Below are 16,924 nucleotides of genomic sequence, written 5' to 3'. Positions count from 1 at the left end.
GGACACTCACACAGCACAGGAGGACATGCAAATAGGAGGACACACACACACGGCCAGGAGGACACTGTGGGGTGGGGGGACCCGGGGCCCTTACATCTGTACACTCCCCCCATCACATGTAGCGGCCCTGGTGTCTCGGCTTCACTCACGAGTCACCTGATGCCGATAATAGAACTTCTAACAGCACGCTGCTCCCCGTCAGCCCCTCCACTCTTCTCGTCCGTCCCAGGTGATGTCACGACGCATACAGTACAAGCACCTGGGACGGACGGGAGGGAAGGAGGGGCCGGCGGGGAGCAGCGCACAGTTAGCAGTGTTATTATCTGCATCGCGGCATGTAATTCAGCCGCTGCAAGTGGCCTCTCATGTGGCCCAGTCCGGGCCCCTAATGTCCTCGGACCCTCGGGCGGCGCCCGAGTGACCGACTGGTCAGTCCGTCCCTGGCTGTGAATAGACAATCTGCATGCTGAGCTCCTTCCCCGACACAAATTGAATCTCATGTGTCGGGAAAACTTCTCAGAAAGGACTCATGCTGATAAGAAAGAAAGGCGCATCCGAGAGGAACCATGTTTGGTGCTTTAGAGAGAGATAAGTAAACACAACAGATATATGTGCTTTACTCAGATTTCATGAATGAGGCTTAAAACCACTTTAATTGTTTTATCAACGATCTGTGATAGCTATAGTTCTTCTTCCGTTTGGTGTGTCCATATATTCTCAGGGAATTATTTTTATTTTTATTTTGTTTTAGATTTTCTTCTATTTGTATTTTGATTAGAAAGCTCTTTTTTTCATTTTTTATGTCAGGCTCCTTTAGGTAAATAGGAAATTTTATAAAAATAGGCGTGCATATTTGTAATGGATTAAGTTTGTGATATTTTAATGGGGTCTTATTCTATAGTATATTTTATACATACTGTATGTAGATACTATATGTAGGGTTAATCCTTACTTGTTTGTCTTAAAGGCCTTAAATACATTTTTAATTTGATTTATGTATATGCTTATTTTTTCTGTAGGTTTTATACATGTCACATTTTGTTGCTTTGCAGCCTGAAATTAAGCCAGACACAGTTTTTGTTTTATCCAGTTGTATTTATCCTAAAAATGATCACCCCCTTGTGTCAGCATTTTGTTGAACCACCTTTTGCTTTAATTACAGCCTCTAGTCTGTTGGGATATGTCTCTACTAACTTTGCACATCTAGACTTAACATTTGCTCACTCTTCTAAAATTGATAGTGACCATTTGTGGACCGCAGACTTCAAGTCATTCCACAGATTTTCAATGGGGTTTAAGTCTGGGCCCTGACTAGGCCATGCAACGACATTCACATTTTTCGCCTTTAACCACTGTGTGGTAATTTTTGCTGTATGCTTTGGGTCATTGTCTTGTTGGAAGGTAAACATTCTTCCCATTGACAACTTTCTGACAGAGGGCAGCAGATTTTCCTCAAGAATTTGATGGTATTTGGCCCCATCCAATTTTCCTTCTATCCTGACTAGTATAGATTTCTTCAATTGTACTGCCAGGGACTCAAATGCTCCAGAAAAGCTCCCACAATAGGAGTTTCTTAGTTATCAGAGGCTAAATATGTGGAAGTGTCAATACCTTGCTCACAACTATTTATAACATGTCCTTTTCACAATACAGAAGTCTATGATACAAAACACAGATTTTCCAACGCAAAAGTGTACTAGAGCTTACATTCTAAAATAATAGATACCAGGGGTGCAGCTACAGGGCCCAATGCCCCAGAGGGCCCGTGAGGCCCCCCTGTACAGCTGGATAGGAGGTGAGGCATATAGCGGAATTGATCCCCTTCTCCTGAGACCTCTGAATGCCCGCTTCTCCTCCTTTCCCTCCTGCAAGAATTCAATGGCTGCAGGAGGCGGAGATTGATTCCTATATATGTTAGCACCCCGTCGCCCACCCTACTCAGCTTCCCTCTGCTGCCCCTGGGCCCCTCTCTTCCAGCTCCACACTAAGCAAGCTTCTGCTTGGGAACACACCTTGACGTCACACCAAGCAACCCCCTGCTCTGTCTGAGTGTCCCAGTGACCAGGGGCTCCCAAGTTCGGAGTAAGACATCCCTGAACTGCTGTCAACGAGAGAGTGAGAGCTGTGAAGGGGGATAAGGCGCCAGCCTTCCGCCACTGTGGGGGGCCCCCAGTGTTGTATGGCTCTGAGCTGAGAGCCTTTCTCATATGGCTCAGAGCCTGCATTGACAGCCCCCCCACCCCGCACAGACAGGAGAGGAGAGAGCTGCCGATCTGACACTTCTCCTCCTGCCCCTTTCCACCTGTGTGTATCTAAATAGCTGAGTTTGATCATTCACACTTCCCGTGGTACACACAGACGGAGAGGGGCAGGAGGAGAAGTAGCAGATAGGTATCTCCTCTCCTCTGCTCTCCCCTCCATATGATAGAGACACTCTCAGCTCGGCACCGATAGGAGGCACTGATGACCACTGATAAGCAGCACTGATAGGCGGATTTGATGAGCACTGGTAGGCAGCATTGATGGGCACTGATAGGCGGCACTGATGAGCACTGATAAGTGGCACTGATAGGCAGCATTGATGGACACTGATAGGTAGCACTGATGGGTGGCATGGATGAGTACTAATAGGTGACACTGATGATCATTGATAGGCAGTAGTGATGGCCGAACGGTTGGCCTGGCGGCCGTTTTGCGGCGAATTTCAGCTGTTCGCTGTCCGCCCGATCGGTGGACTATTGCCGCCGTTCGCCCGGCGGACTTCCGTGTTTACTGTGTAAAAGAACTTTGACCTATGATGACACATCCATCATGGGGTGCAGGACAGCCAATTGAGACATTACAGCACATGGACACTTGGACATTCCCCCTAACTTGTAAATAGACCCGATCCGGCGGCCATTTTACATTCTTTCTTCTGTCACTATAGGGAGAGGTTGCTGTGTGGAGCAGGGAGAGATTGCAGTGACCCAAATCGCTAGCTATTTGGTACACAAAAGTTCTTTTCAGGACTGGTATAGGTGTTAGGTGTAGTTCAGGATATAGGTTTGAGGCAGTGCTGTGCTAGTGATTGTTGCAGCAGCCTGAGTGTCTTTTGTCAGTGTAGAGAAAGGGACAGGACGGTGTGTTCTGCAGGGACAGTCAGTTTAATCATTAGCTGTTACTATCAGGTCCACAAAAGTGCTATTCCAGTTATTGTTCCAGCAGCCTCTGTTTTGTCAGTTTATATAGGGACAGGCAGGAAGCTGTGTGTGAGGCAGTGAGGGTAAGTTTAATCAGTAGCTGTTACTATATTAGGTCCACAAAGGTTCTTTTCAGGACTGGTATCAGTGGTATGGTAATAGGCTTGTACACGTATAATATTCTTTCTTCCAAATATAGAAAGAATATTATACTTGACTGCTGCCCTTCTGCTGCAGCCTGCTAATCAGTCACAACCTACTTATTCCACAAAGGTCCTTATAAGGACTGGTAACCTGGTGTAGGGTGCTACAGTACATAGGGTTGAGTGAGGTACAGTCTGCTATTCTATAAGGACTGGTATAGTTCTACAATACATAGGGTTGAGGTGCACTACTGCTGACCGCTGCCCTATACTGCAGCAGTTCTTCATCAGTATAGGGACTGACTTACAGTCTGCTAATCAGTCACACACAACCTACTTGTTCCACAAAGGTCCTTATAAGGACTGGTAACCTGGTGTAGGGTGCTACAGTACATAGGGTTGAGTGAGGTACAGTCTGCTATTCCGTAAGGACTGGTATAGGTCCACAATACATAGGGTTGAGGTGCACTACTGCTGACCGCTGCCCTATACTGCAGCAGTCCTTCATCAGTATAGGGACTAATGTACAGTCTGCTAATCAGTCACACACAACCTACTTGTTCCACAAAGGTCCTTATAAGGACTGGTAAGGTATAGGGTACTACAGTACATAGGGTTGAGTGAGGTACAGTCTGCTATTCCTTAAGGACTGGTATAGGTCCACAATACATAGGGTTGAGGTGCACTACTGCTGACCGCTGCCCTATACTGCAGCAGTCCTTTATAAGTATAGGGACTGACGTACAGTCTGCTAATCAGTCACACACAACCTACTTGTTCCACAAAGGTCCTTATAAGGACTGGTAACTTGGTCTATGGTGCTACAGTACATAGGGTTGAGTGAGGTACAGTCTGCTTTTCCATAAGGAGTGGTATAGGTCCACAATACATAGGGTTGAGGTGCACTACTGCTGACCGCTGCCCTATACTGCAGCAGTCCTTCATCAGTATAGGGACTGAGAGTTTTGTCACAGGGTAAAAAATAAAAAATGACAGGCAGAAGAAGAGGCAGGCCCTTCCGCAGGGGTGGTAGGGGTAGGGCAGGAGCAACAGGCTTGAACTGTTGCTCCTGTGACCAGTGACCATGTATATGTCTATAAACAATTTTTAAAATCGAGCACACAGACCTTCTTTCTTCATTTGGCTCACTTCCTTGTCCAAAAAAAGCACACCATACTATATGCCCGTACCCTCCTCTTTGAAGAGGTTGAGCGGTGTCATATTTCTAGTGGGGCTGCTTATTATGAGGGGCTCCCACCATCCCTGTGCTGTGCTGACTTCCTCCTGGGGCTGTACCTCTGCTGTGCATATTATGAGGGGCTCCCACCATCCCTGTGCTATGCTTATTATGAGGAGCTCCCACCATCCCTGTGCTGTGCTGACTTCCTCCTGGGGCTGCTTATTATGAGGGGCTCCCACCATCCCTGTGCTGTGCTGACTTCCTCCTGGGGCTGCTTATTATGAGGGGCTCCCACCATCCCTGTGCTATGCTGACTTCCTCCTGGGGCTGCTTATTATGAGGGGCACCCACCATCCCTGTGCTGTGCTGACTTCCTCCTGGGGCTGCTTATTATGAGGGGCTCCCACCATCCCTGTGCTGTGCTGACTTCCTCCTGGGGCTGCTTATTATGAGGGGCTCCCACCATCCCTGTGCTATGCTGACTTCCTCCTGGGGCTGCCTATTATGAGGGGCACCCACCATCCCTGTGCTATGCTGACTTCCTCCTGGGGCTGCTTATTATGAGGGGCTCCCACCATCCCTGTGCTGTGCTGACTTCCTCCTGGGGCTGTACCTCTGCTGTGCATATTATGAGGGGCTCCCACCATCCCTGTGCTATGCTCATTATGAGGGGCTCCCACCATCCCTGTGCTATGCTCATTATGAGGGGCTCCCACCATCCCTGTGCTATGCTGACTTCCTCCTGGGGCTGCTTATTATGAGGGGCTCCCACCATCCCTGTGCTATGCTGACATCCTCCTGGGGCTGCTTATTATGAGGGGCTCCCACCATCCCTGTGCTGTGCTGACTTCCTCCTGGGGCTGTACCTCTTCTGTGCATATTATGAGGGGCCCCCACCATCCCTGTGCTATGCTCATTATGAGGGGCTCCCACCATTCCTGTGCTATGCTCATTATGAGGGGCTCCCACCATCCCTGTGCTATGCTCATTATGAGGGGCTCCCACCATCCCTGCGCTATGCTGACTTCCTCCTGGGGCTGCTTATTATGAGGGGCTCCCAACATCCCTGTGCTATGCTGACATCCACCTGGGGCTGCTTATTATGAGGGGCTCCCACCATCCCTGTGCTGTGCTGACTTCCTCCTGGGGCTGTACCTCTGCTGTGCATATTATGAGGGGCTCCCACCATCCCTGTGCTATGCTCATTATGAGGGGCTCCCACCATCCCTGTGCTATGCTCATTATGAGGGGCTCCCACCATCCCTGTGCTATGCTGACTTCCTCCTGGGGCTGCTTACGGTGCAGGTGTCAGTGCTGTATATCACGGTGCTGATGTCAGTACTCTCTATCACGGTGCTGCTGTCAGTGCTGTATATCACGGTGCTGGTGTTAGTGCTTTATGTCACGCTGCTGATGTCAGTGCTCTCTATCACGGTGCTGTTGTCAGATGACTCTATCACGGTGCAGGTGTCATTGCTGTATGTCACGCTGCTGATGTCAGTGCTCTCTATCACGGTGCTGCTGTCAGTGCTGTATATCACGGTGCTGGTGTTAGTGCTTTATGTCACGCTGCTGATGTCAGTGCTCTCTATCACGGTGCTGGTGTCAGATGACTCTATCACGGTGCAGGTGTCATTTCTGTATGTCACGGTGCTGATGTCAGTGCTCTCTATCACGGTGCTGATGTCAGTACTCTCTATCACGATGCTGCTGTCAGAGCTGTATATCACAGTGCTGGTGTTAGTGCTTTATGTCACGCTGCTGATGTCAGTGCTCTCTATCACGGTGCTGGTGTCAGATGACTCTATCACGGTGCAGGTGTCATTGCTGTATGTCACGCTGCTGATGTCAGTGCTCTCTATCACGGTGCTGGTGTCAGTACTCTCTATCACGGTGCTGCTGTCAGTGCTGTATATCACGGTGCTGGTGTTAGTGATTTATGTCACACTGCTGATGTCAGTGCTCTCTATCACGGTGCTGTTGTCAGATCACTCTATTACGGTGCAGGTGTCATTGCTGTATGTCACGCTGCTGATGTCAGTGCTCTCTATCATGGTGCTGCTGTCAGTGCTGTATATCACGGTGCTGGTGTTAGTGCTTTATGTCACACTGCTGATGTCAGTGCTCTCTATCACGGTGCTGGTGTCAGATCACTCTATCACGGTGCAGGTGTCATTGCTGTATGTCACACTGCTGGTGATCATCTCCTGCTCCCTTTTCTTTGCCTACCCTGACCTTCCCTCTCCTCCATTGCCTTCATGCGCTCCACAGTCCTGAATTGTCACAACAATTTCCCATATAAAAAAAGACTGCTTGTAGTTGTCGATCCCAGATTCACCTGATACATGTGTTATGTCATTGGCCATGTGGTGGGACTATGTTTGCACAGCTATTAATTATTTTGTGGCTGCAAATTTGACCTGTAGGTTTGCAAAGTTCGCCTCCCATTGAAGTCAATGGGGCCCACCCGCGTTCGCGGATCCGCAATTGTGAAACGTCCCGTCGGAAGTTCGTCCATCACTAATAGGCAGCACTGATGGGGCAGGACTGATGATCAGAGCCCTGATTATCAGTGTAAACAGTGTACTGACAGTCTTACTGGTTAACTGCTCTCCTTTCCTCACACAGACACAGCATGGGAAGAAAGGACTGCTGATAACCGGCAAGTCTGTTTACATTTGATCAGCTGATCACATGCTAAAGGGCCACTGTGTTTGGCCCTTTACCATGATCTGTGATCAGCTGCGTCACAGAGCGTGCTGGATGCATTCCCCAGGCACGTGGGAGGCAGGGTTCTGTGAGGATGTCCATGGACACTCTCCCAGAACTGGAAGCCCAGGGCTTGGATGGAAGGGGGGGGCGGGGGTCATAAGAAATATTTCCACTAATAATCCCTGGTGATTTAGTGGGTGCCTTCATTAATCATTGATGGTCCAGTAAAGGACATGTGGGCGGGCCTTCTCGACTTTGCACGAGGGGGTGCCGTTCCCACGTACGCACTCACCAATGCCCGGGACCAGGTGGGGCCCTGGTCATGTGAAAGTCATCATTAAGGCAGTACCCTGGCTTAGAGATGAGCCATACACTGTGTGCTGCTGTGTACCATACAGAGTTGCTATGCAAAACGTTCTGTCCCATGTCGCTACACTACTTTGCTCTATAAATGTAACATTCAAACTACTCCACCAGTCCAGCATACCTCTGCCACCTCACCCCCAGTGACAGAATGGGGTCCCGCAGTGTACTAGCACAGACCTCATGCTTGTACATAGTTAACTTCTTCTCTCTTCCGTACCACACGGTTATATACATGGGGTCTCCATTTTGCGGGTTCAGTCCTAGTTACTTTTGGGGAACTGACCGCTAGAGAGGGAGCCAAAATACCAACCCCCTTGCTACTGGAGAACCTGTCACCTGAGCCTGGTACTTCTCCTCCTCGCTGTCTGGCTGCTATTCATACCCACCAGTTTGTGGTTACCTGTAGCAACTACTCTTCCTCTGACTTTCCTGCTGAGTTAACATTTCTGGTGGCCTTCCATTTCTTCCTCCCCACCCCCGTATGTGCTTTACAGACCAGGTTCTTCTAGATATGCCATGTACCTTCATGCACTCCTTTGGAATAACTTCAGACCAGACTTATACTTTACTGAATGCTTTTTCAACGTTACAACCTAATAGTGCAAAACATGTTTTCCTCATTAGCTAATCCTAGGCTGCCCAGGCAGGCCTTTCAAAGTAATCCATAATTTGCAAAGTCCTTGGTGAGGTGGTTTCCCATATGGGCAGTTCACAGGTTACTGGTGGCTGCATCTAGACATGCACTTCATTTTTTTCCATGCAGGGCTGTGCTGATAAGGGAAGAGGGAATAGGACTATGACCAGGGAATGGCCACAGTCTTATCCCCTCTCCCTGCACAATAAAGGTGTGATGCACTAACCCCACTCTTCCTGCATCCAAGTACAGCCTGAATACATCAAAGTTCTAGTAAATTTAGGAAAGGGTCCTCTGGCTCCTCTGTCCTGTAAACAGGAGCATTGCTAGTTCTACAAAAGATCGGGGGTTAGAGCCCATAGCAGCATAGTAAAAAAAAAGTCATACGCTTGGGCAGGCATACACATGTATATACAGTAATATACGTGTGTGTGTATATATATCCCCAGAGAGACCCCCACTTACATCTGGGTCCCCAGAGAGCCAGCACCTTACATCTGGTTCTCCAGAGAGCCCCCCTTTACATCAGGGTCCCCAGAGAGCCTCCTCCTTACATCAGAGTCCCCAGAGAGCCCCCCTTACATTAGGGTCCCCAGATAGCCTCCCCCTTAAATCAGGGTCCCCAGATAGCCTCCCCCTTAAATCAGGGTCCACAGAGAGCCTCCCCCTTAAAATCAGAATCCCCAGAGAGCCTCCCCCTAAAATCTGGGTCCTCAGAGAGCCTCCCCCTTACATCAGGGTCCCCAGAGAGCCCCCCACTTACATCAGGGTCCCCAGAGAGCCTCTCCTCCCCTTGGGGACCCCTGCAGAGACTCGGGGCTATGGGCCTCACATTTGGGGCTATAGCCCCAAAAGCCACCCCCTAGCAACGCCACTGCCTGTAAACCGCCTTCCACTTGTGGCATACAGCCTACACAAAGCTGCAACTACCAAGACAGAAGCCAGTAGCTCAATGGGCTTAGGAACAATTGCACCCCTGCTGGCACAGATGGCAGGTGGGTGCAGCATTGGGATCAGTGCACACAGCAAAAAGGTGTGGGATATGTCCTCTAAGTCAGTGGTCATCAACCCTGTCCTCAGGGCCCACTAACAGGCCAGAATTTATGTATTACCTTGGGGAGATGAAGACTAGAATACTGCAATCACTGAGCAGCAAATGATATCACCTGTGATGTATTTCAGTTGTCTTGCAAACCTGGACTGTTAGTGGTCCCTGAGGACAGGGTTGATGACCACTGCTCTAGGTGCCAGATGCTATTCTCCAGTAGAGGTAGAGCAGCATGGTATGATGCTGTCACCAGACAGTTCAATACAGCCATTCCCAGGGCACAAGGCTGTGCCTGTAGGTGATAATATGGTGTACCGACACATTCCAGCAGAAAAAAAGTCCTGATGCTTTCTCATGGCTAAAAAAAAATTGGAAGTTGCGGATATAGCTATAATCTTAATTACCAAAGTGCTATTTGTCTGGAACTAAGAAGGTGTCCCCCCTTGAAGATTTAAAATTCTTCTCAATTGGCCCACTATTTTATTAGAGTTTGACAAGTGTGGTATAAAGCAACAGAGGCCCTACTTCATTAGATTTGAGTGGAAGAGCAGAATAGCTTATGGTAGAGAGCAGCACTAACTCCATGTTGGGTTTCAAAGGTACAAAAAACAGGTAAAATTGACAAGTAAATACAAGTTTCAGGTACATTACATACATAGGCATGAGATTAAACAATACATATAATGCCTTGCAAAAGTATTCACCCACTTGGCTTTTTACCTATTTTGTTACATTACAGTCTTTAGTTCAATATTTTTTTGATCTGAATTTTATGTGATGGATCAGAACACAATAGTCTAAGCCCTTGTACACACGGTCGGAGATTCCGACAACCAAATCCGTCGGATTTTGTCCGACGGATTTTGTCCGAAACTGTTGCATACACACGGTCGGACAAAGTTGTTGAAAAATCCGACCTGATGACGTTATTTCGTTACGACGGGACTACGTTCACACTAGTAGCCAATAGCTTTGGTGTAGAAATTTGATCTGAGCATGCGTGTCACTTTGTCCGATCTGAATTCTCTACACATGATCGGAGTATGTCCGATCGGAGCATTTTGTCTGAAAATTTTACCAACAAGTTGGAAATTTGGTCCGTCAGATACTCCAACGGAAACAGTCCGATGTAGACCACACACAGTCGGAATATCCGTCAAAACGGTCCGATCGGACACATTCCGTCTGAATCTCCGACCGTGTGTACAAGGGCTTAGTCTTCCCTCTGTGGCAAATCTTGATCAAAGTTGTCAGGTATTAAAGTTAGTTCCTGTATAGTAACCACGGTGTCCAGTTTTAAAATGTATGTCAGACTTGTTCTTAATAAATGCTGTAAATTGTTAAAAAAATAAAAAACTCCATGTTGGCAATAGCAGTGGATTATGGTATGAAAAACCATATTAATTGACCATGCCTCATTTACACAAGCTCACTTTTTACTTACCTGTGATATCCATTCAGTACATAAAGTGAGCTCTCACTGACTGTAGCACATGGAAGATCTACTCTGCCCTCCTCTACCCTAGTGCAATTGCTTAATAAATGAGGGGAAGTGCTGCTGATTAGACATGTGTAATTTGTTTCATAACAGATCGAAATTCAGGCAAATTTCGCATCTTTCCAAAATTCAGATGCATCCGAATAAAAAAATAACAAATATATTTGACATGATTCGTTAAATTGTTAAAGGGCTAATAAAGCAAAAGGTCAACTCGGAGTAAATCTTATAGTCCAATCAGCTGATTCATTTTGTGCTGAAGGTTGGATTACTGGCAAAGTGCATTACTGAGAACTGGGTGAGAAGGGTGTTGTATTGTATTTGAGCAGAGGAGAAGAGATATTGTTACTGTGTGTGTTAAAGATGAGTTTACTTCCTCTTTGATTCCCTGCAAAGGTAAAGCATAATGGACTACTATGCATCGCATATTAGTCCATTATGTGCCACTTACCTGTCACAGGAGCCAGCGAAGTCACCGCTGTCCCCTGTAGTCCGGAGTATCCATCTTCTCGGTGGGTCTCGCTGCTCCGCCGCTGTCATTCTGCGAAGCCGCGATGACGTCACTCCCGCGCATGCGCACGGGAGCTGCCACTCACTGCATATCGCCGTTGACAGCGGCGCGCTCAGTGCGCCTGCGTGCCGCTGTCTACGGCGCATGTGCCGTAGACAGCAGTGCTTGTCTTTCGCCAAATATCTCCTAAACCGTGTAGGTTTAGGAGATATTTCTTGGACCTACAGGTAAGCCTTAATCTAGGCTTACCTGTAGGTCAAAGTGGTTTGTAAGGGTTTACAACTACTTTAATAAGTTCATTAAACAAACATCTTTCCAAACTACAAATCATTATCACAAATATATATACATACATAAATAATAATTATCTGAAAACAAATCAATTAGTTATAATGAATATCAATACTCTAGAGAAATAACAAATTATCCGAAAATGAATTAATGTAACATAACAAATATAACAGAACAAAATTATGTATTTTACGAATGAAAATGAAACTAAACAAAAATTTCCCTCGTCCACAAGTTTTCTGATGATTTCTATCACCCTATCATGTGCAAGTAAAAATTAATTTTTATTTATTTATTTTTTTTCCTTGCATGTAATCGAGTATTCTTTGCAAAGCAAAGCTTTACCTCATTTACTAAGCGCTGGAGCAACAGCAGTTGCAGTGCACAGTATATTATTTCCCATTAGTAAATCAACCCCTATGTGCTTAGGGATTCAGACCAGAAAATGCATTGGGGTTTATTTACTAAACAAATTTTTGCTTGCATGTGATTGGATGATAGAAATCAGCAGAGCTTTCCCTCATTTCAGTTCTAGCACAACTACAGTTTCAGTACACTTACAGTGCACAGACTATTTGCCTTTAATAAATCAACCCCACTGTGTTGTCATTTCAATCTAAAAGGTAGAAAGCACATTATATTTTTGGCATGTCAACATTTAGCGAGCAGTCAAATAAGGGCATTTTATTGCAGAAAAAAAACATTACTTGTCTAGTGGTTTTTCTGCAATAAAAGCCAGCCTGCTCGCTGTTTGTTACACTGGAACTTCAGTTCCGCTTTAAATAGGCTTTAAAATAATGAGAAACAGTTTATAACAAATGTGTATAGGCATCTAGTGCTACAAGCATTCTGGATTTAAATACAGACACCTGTGACCATTGTTTAGTTTATATTTTGGAGGGATATTGAATTAGGAGCAGGAATAGTGCAAACTACACCAGTCCAGCATTCCCATAAATATGGCATAGTTTTCTCATGTATCCTTATGCAACCAGCATTTTCATTTTAATCTGTAAAAGAGTCAGCCATTGATGCCAATTGGCCTGCCCTTGTTTAACACACCTGGTAAAAAGTAACCCACTGGTGCCAGATCTTGCACTGACACCTATTTACCTCTAGGAGCCATACAATGTTTTGTGTGGCATGGTAGTATGTCCACTATTGAAATGTAGTAGCACTAGTTTGCCTCAAGGAGGCACAGCAGGACTGTGTGTGTCAGAGTGGTGTGGTTTGAAACAAGACATGATGATACAGATCTACAGTAATTTTACTTGGCCACAAGATGGTAGCAAAGCTCTATTTATGTAATGCATTTTGGTACAAGAGCCTATTCACACTAATGTAGTACTAGACAAAATTAAGGTATGCTAAGAGAATAGGAAACATAATACATAAATAAAGGTCAGGACTCTATAGGTATGTTAGACTCCTTACAAGGGGCATGTGAAATTGCTATGTCCTGGTCTGCTGCAAGAGTGCTGATGTCAGCTCCTGTATAAACAAATGCTGATGGCAGGATTATTATTCAGGATTTATATAGCGCCAGCAATTTACACAGTGCTGTACAATATAAAAAGGAGACAATACAGTATTATTGTTACATTTTTTGTGTGCAGAATAATGGATTTTCCATCATGTGCATCATGTCAGTAAAAAGAAACCCAACTCTAAAGCAGCCATGGTTTTCATGCACTGCACTGGTGATGGCCAAATACCCTGAAACAGCTGTGTGCAGTTTAGAATAAATAGTTCTATAATGTTAGGCTATAATTGCACTATATACCAGAGGCCCTGAATTTGTATCTGTCTGATAGGCATAAATGACTGATATGCATGGCTCTGCCCACTGTCCCGGTATGGACAATAATCATCTTATTTTTGGGATAGATGCTAATACAATTGCATTCTATTTAACCCGTTATTAACCCTGGATTAAAACAGAACAATACTCACCAACACCAGTGTAAACATCCTTGTCCGGTCTTTAGACAAGTTCAGGATCTTTGGCCAATTTAATTGACTGGACCGGAATGACGTAACTCTTGTACATGCACATCGCTGTGCAAATTCCAAAAAAGACTAAACACGGGCACACAAGTTTTTTTTTATTGCAGAATAGGCATAGCAATAAGGAGCATATCTGCTTTCAATTTAATTTTTCAGTTTTTTTCTGATTTAACCTTAGTCAGCCCCAGCTAATTTCTTCCTTCCCTTTTCTCCTTAACTGATATTTATCTACCCTTTTTATTTGCACTTTTTTTTACCATTCATATTTTTTCTGTTTTCCTGCATTTTGTTTGCTCCTTTTTGTAGTAGTTTATAAAAATATATAAGATACACACACCAATCCCCATGCTAGCAATAGAACATGTACACTAAATAAACACTAACAAATTCTAAATATTACAAGCAGCTACACAATACACTGATAAATCATACTGAAATAAATAACCAAAAAAAAAACTACAGCTCTAATTATATAATGCAACATAATAATGTGCAGATGTACACGCCATAAACTGTGAAATAATTAAAAAAAAATTATATATATATATAAAAAAAGTATCCAAAAGGATATTCCACATAAAACGTACTTAGTGTTTAAAAATGATACATGCCTTCATTTATCTACCTTAAATAAAATCAAACTAAATACCTAGGTGTCCAAAGTGAATAGATCAAATACAGTATGCCACAAAAGTGAGTACATGTCACATTTTTGTAAATATTTTGTTATATCTTTTCATGTGACAACACTGAAGAAATTACGCTTTGCTACAATGTAACAATGTAAAGTAGGGAATGTACAGCTTGTATAACAGTGTAAATTTGCTGTCCCCTCAAAATAACTCAACACAGCCATTAATGTCTAAACCGCTGCCAACAAAAGTGAGTACACCCATATTATTTTCCAGCAGTGCCTTAACCCTCTTGAGCATGGAATTTAGCAGAGTTTTACAGGTTGCCACTGGAGTCCTCTTCCACTCCTCCATGACGACATCACGGAGCTGGTGGATGTTAGAGACCTTGCGATTTTCCACCTTTGTTTGAGGAGGCCCCACAGATGCTCGTAAGCTTTGCACACTGAGGTAAGCCTTGCTGTGTGGGAGCCTTATTGTCAGAGTTATTTAGCTAGTCTGAAATTTGCCTTTATCTGACTACACGTGCAAGTCTAAAAGTTCCCATAAAATCAGTTAGGATCTTCATGTGTTAAGAGACACAGTGCGGTGTCTGACACCATTGCACCTGGCAGGTGTGCTGCAGTTTGGCCTCCGGAAGCAGAAAAATATTTCTAAATCACATTGTGGCATAGTTTGACTGAGGTATCAGATTCTGCTCTTTCTTGTCATTTTCAGGGTGAAATAGTAAAAAAGCTAGGCAGAAATGGTAACCCAAGTCAAGGGAGACATGCCAAGATGTGTCTTCATGCTGCCATTCTAAAGCTATACCCCCCCCCCCCCCCCTTCCCAAAACCCTGTGTATTTTTAACAAGCATTTTGTGTGCTTTTTAAGCATTATGGGGCAAATTAAAATTTTAGCATTTAGCTTTTAGTGCAGTAAAAAGCATGCAAAGGCAAACAGAAAATGTGCAGCAGCACATACAATATAAATGGGAGTTTAAAAAGATTGTGACGTTAATTTAACCAGACTTTTCTCCACCTGTCATCCAGTTAGAGAATATTTGTCACATGTTCATACAATAAAAATAAATTATACAACAGGATAGCAGGCACCTTCCAGTACCATATTTTGTTTTTAGGGTGCCCATGTAACCAATGCTTTGCTACAACCCCCTGAAGCTCTTGTTTAAAAGTCAACTCTCTAAAAGTTTTTTTAACCACTTCGGTCCCGGAAATTTGCGTCCTTTTTTCCCACAAATATAGTTTTCTTTTGATGGTATTTGATTGCCTCTACGATTTTTATTTTTTGCGATATAAACGTAATAAGACCAAAATGTTTGAAAAGATATTATATTTTCTACTTTTTGTTATAAAAAAAAATCCAATAAACTCAATTTTAGTCATACATTTAGGCCAAAATGTATTCAGCCACATGTCTGTGGTAAAAAAATGTCAATAAGCATATATCTATTGGTTTGCGCAAAAGTTATATTAGGGTACATTTTCTGGAATTTACGCAGCTTTTAGTTTATGACTGCCTATCTCATTTCTTGAGGTGCTAAAATGGCAGGGCAGTTCAACCCCCCACCCCCAAAATGACCCCATTTTGGAAAGTAGACACCAAGGAAATTGCTGAGAGGCATGTTGGGAATAGCGCCCTTCATCCACCCACTTCTAATGATGGGCATACATGCACCATTTTTTTGTTGGTGGTGGTGAAATCACCTCCTTCAGCACTGGAGTCGCTGATTTTTGTATTGTGAGAGCAAACGCTGTTGCTGCCAAGATAAATAAATCAGTGCTGCAGCTGAATGGCGTACCTGAAAAGCAAACAATGGTAACAATAAAACATTAACTCAATAAAAGAACTTGATTTGTTAACGCAATCTATGCCTAAAAAATATATGCCGAAGAAGAGGGCCAATGCACCCCTAATGTTAGGAGCAAATCGCTCCTCCACCCCTGACTCCATGCATTGGCATGGAGAACTGAAGAACTGCCACGCTAGGTAACTCATTGAACCTGGCTTTAGTGTGCTCGGTCCCTTGCTGTGTTGGGCAGTAGCAGGAGTATTGTCTAGGGGACGAACGCTCCGCTTTTGCACCCTGCTCCCTCTTCTGCTGTGCTGGTGGCTCTGTGCAACCACCGCCTCTTCCTCCAAACTACACTGGTCACCTGCATGACGTTGATTCCATGTGGGGTCCAGGACCTCATCGTCCTCCACATCATCTTCCACCCAGTCTTCACCCCTGCCCTCCTTGTCGGTCTGCACAATTGCGAAAGCAGCAGCAGTTGGCACCTGTGTTTCGTCATCATCCGAGACGTGCTGCGATGGTCCTCCCATGTACTCATCATGAAACAGAAGTGGTTGGGCATCGGTGCACACAATTTCTTCCAATTCTGTGGCAGGGCTAGGTGGATGGCCCTGGGAAACCCTTTTAACAGAGTCATCAAAAAGCAGAAGAGATTGCTGCATGATTTGGGGCTCAGACTGCTTGGCTGATTTGCAAGGGGGTGATGTGAAAGACTGATGGACATCGGCTGCAGGTGCCAACTCTGATCTTTCATCAGGAGACTGGGTGGGAGACAAGTATCAAGGAACAGGAGGCACTGTCAGCAACCCAATCTACTATCGCCTCTACTTGTCCTGGCCTCAACATTCGTACAGCCGCATTAGGCCCGACCAAATACCACTGCAGGCTCTGTCACCTACTCGCACCTGAGGAAGGTGTTTCACT

The sequence above is a fragment of the Lithobates pipiens genome, unplaced genomic scaffold, assembly GCF_037356315.1.
Source record: "Lithobates pipiens isolate NorthernLeopardFrog02 unplaced genomic scaffold, aLitPip1_a1.2 Scaffold_1, whole genome shotgun sequence".
Classification (NCBI taxonomy): Eukaryota; Metazoa; Chordata; class Amphibia; order Anura; family Ranidae; genus Lithobates; species Lithobates pipiens.
Note: the sequence above shows the minus strand (reverse complement) of the source record.